We start from the raw sequence: 3,436 nt of genomic DNA, 5'->3' as shown, positions 1-3,436 counted from the left end.
TTGAAACGATAAATAAAAGAAGTGTGGAACCATGTTAATCCTCTCATCGTCAAGCAAAGGATTCTGTACAGCGGACGATTTTTTTTTTTTTTATCATATGGAGAATGAGTATTAAAACCAGAGTCAACTTCTTTATGCAAGGAAGAAGGAAGGGCAGGAGTCTAGCCCTCAAAATTGTTCCCTCTAAGAAAAAAATAACAGAGCCAAATTCAAGATACGTTCATTTCGAGATGCCTGGTCACATTGCTTTTAAAAGACCGCTCCATTTTGTGATCGAAAAAAAAAATTATGTATATAAATGATTCTCTTGATACAGAGCTGTAGCATATTCAAAACCATACACATCATGCTGATCAAAACCAGAGAAGAAATTTGAACCACGTTGAGTACGACTCTTCCCGTCCGATCAGCGAAGTTAAGCAACGTTGGGTCTGGTTAGTACTTGGATGGGTGACCGCCTGGGAACACCAGATGCTGTTGGCATCCCTACGTGTCAAGTGGGGTTGGTGGAGGATTAGTGCCCCTCCCTGTAAAACAATCAACTCTAAGCCGTTGGCCACCCCGTTTGGGATACATGGCGTCTGGCAATGAATGAATGAACATTTTAGACTATTTTTCAACGCCATTTCACAGCCCTAGGCTTCCTCGATATTAATTTCCGCTTCATTGAGGTAGACGCGAAAAACATGCACTAATTTTGTTTTTACAGTATATCTTGCTACATAAAAAAAAATAATAATAAAAATAAGGCGTAACTGCACAAGGGAAGGGGATCGTCCACTGATATATATATATATATATATATATATATTGCGAATAATACTTGTGCAATTAATTTAGCGAAGATTTATCGATAATATATTCTCATAATCTAGACATTTTTTACAGCTTGGATGCATAACACAATAAAATAAGTCCACCTCAGCACAGAAATGAGAGTAATTGATTGAGTTTTCTGTCTGATTGTCTAGAAAATAAAATAACAAGATAGATAATGAAGATACATGTCACATACACTCAGTAACTTCACCTCGGAGGCTCAAAATGAGAATAGTTAATTGAGATTTCTGTCTGACTGTCTAATAAATAAAATAAAATAAAAGGGATAGATATTATACATACTCTCAGTAACTCCACCTCGTAGCTCAAAATGAGAAGAGCTTTTTTATTTTTTTTATGCAAGGAAGAAGGAACCAAAGGCCAGAAGCCAGCAATGTCGATGGAGTTGTTTGGCTGGCTCTCTAATAAATAAAACAGTACGGTAAGATAAATAAAAAGAATACAAATACTCTCTCATCATCAAGGCAATTCTGTTACTTTATTGCACATGAAGCCAAAGTTTTATACAGTATTAGGTAAGTATAAGTCACAGGAACTTTAAAGGATTATTACTGAAACTGTCTCCATGGTTACGAAAGCTCTAGTATTTCCAGTTAAAACCAGACGATTTTATTCATCTGAGAGTGAGTCATAGGAGCCAGAGACCCGTATTCTCGTCGGTTAAGGAAGCTCCCTAACGCCTCTTCCTCAGCTGTTTTTACTCTGCTTATTACATCTTGCCCTCCTTTTCTTACCGGTAATAATAAGGTGATGAAGAAGAAGAAGAAGAAGAGTAGGAGGAGGAGGGAAAGGGGAGAAAGGAGGAAGAGGCGACGGAGAAAATGGAAATGGAAAATGAGAAGGAGACGATGACGAAAGCGAAGAACAAAAACATTCATAACCAGCAATACTAATACCTCATCAGCAAACCAGGGAATGAATCCCAGGAGCAATTATCGCATTCTTAATCAGTATAATTACAACTTGCACACTGGAATAATCTCCCCTCCTAATTTACAACCCCTGCACCCAGTCACCCAGAGTTATCAGCACGCTCGCAGTCTCTCCACGAACGGATTATTTCACGTAAGAACACAAGGGAATAAGTCAGCATTGATTATACATACTGATCCGTGACTCCCTTCAGTACGATTATATCTTCAGGGTGATATGGAGAGATGACAAATTTTGGTCAAGTTAATGTAAACGGAAGGTAGCTTTAATACCGTTCTGCCTTTTTTTTCTTCTTTTGGTGTATGAAAGATGGGTAAAGAAAAAGAAAAAACACACTCTAGAGCATTCCCTTTTTGGGTTTCAGGTAAATAGTACTTATCTGTACAATAATCTAAGCAGATAGATAAATAAAGAAACAGATAGGTAAATGGATAGGTTGGTAGGTAGGTAGATATATACAATAAGCTAAACAGACACAGACAGATAGACAGATGAATAGATCTGGATGAAAGGAGACAGTCAGATATAGAAAGAGAGGGCAGGTGGTAAGGTAGGTAGGTAGGGATGGAAAGAGAAAGGTAGACAGATAGATAGATATAGATGGAAGGAGACAGACAGACAGACAGATAGACAGATATAGATGGAAGGAGATAGATAGAGAGATGGATGGATAGATTGATAGACAGAAACATAGAGAGACAGAAAGAAAAATGTTTCTCCATAAACATAAATCCTGTCCTGCGTCCATCAGCTCTGCCTACACAAGCCACGCATTCGCTAACATGTTTTCTGCTTAACGTCACCATCGCTCCTCTGACCCGCATTTCACCCAGCCTTAAAACTTGGCAACGACCTCGTAAGCTGACAACTGACATTTAAGGCTGTAGCAACGATTCCCAGGTCAAGGTTGCATCTAAAATCTGACCTTACCTGCACTGGGTCTTCCCTCCAGTCTCAAAGGATTAAGAAAAATGAATATTGAGGAGATCTACCGGTATCATAAATTTCACTCTTATCACATTTCTATCTCGTTCTTTTATACTGCGTTTACGCATGACTGATAAATATTCACGTGTTTACGGATACTCTCTTTTATGGTGTCGCAGCTCTTCATCAGTAGTGATATTAAATTTATAAGCACTTCCTTTCGTAACCCTCTGATTGTTTAAACAACTCTGGTATGCTATTCCTGCTAATACCAGATGATATGATTCAACTGGGTGAGTCACAGAGGTCTGAGTATTAAGAAAGATGGAAGATAAAACAGAGGTGCAGTTTTCCTGACCCTCCATTCGGTTATGGTATCGATGCTAGGTAGATCGCCAGAGACAGGCAGACAACAACAATGTTTTTTTTTTTTTTTTCTGTTTGGAAGGTGATGATGTCGTGGATAGAAAAGTGCGCTGCTTTCCGAACGGATGTACGATCGATCCTGCGCTTGGGCAGAGAACAGTATGTCTATTTGAATCTGGTTAAAACAGGATATTGATCTACCGCATGACCCACAGACTCAGGTCATAAAAATACCACTGCTAACGCCATAACACCAGTCCTGCATGAGGAAAACTTAGCATGTATTCAGCATAAACACTTGCTATCAACGACTAAGTGGTGATATATGAAGGTGTGTGACTCAGGGAACGGACATTGTAATCTATACCCA

At 38.9% G+C, this 3,436-nt stretch overlaps 1 pseudogene; it reads left to right on the top strand.

The window, feature by feature from the left end:
• The first annotated feature begins 364 nt into the window (after window positions 1-364).
• Window positions 365-483, top strand: LOC145417656 (5S ribosomal RNA; annotated as a pseudogene).
• Window positions 484-3,436: the final 2,953 nt, after the last annotated feature.

This window comes from Coenobita brevimanus, chromosome 110, assembly GCF_032717465.1.
Source record: "Coenobita brevimanus isolate Jiangsu-jjx chromosome 110, ASM3271746v2, whole genome shotgun sequence".
In the NCBI taxonomy this organism is placed as follows: Eukaryota; Metazoa; Arthropoda; class Malacostraca; order Decapoda; family Coenobitidae; genus Coenobita; species Coenobita brevimanus.
The sequence above is the reverse complement of the archived record's forward strand: the minus strand, read 5'-3'. Positions and strand labels throughout refer to the sequence as shown.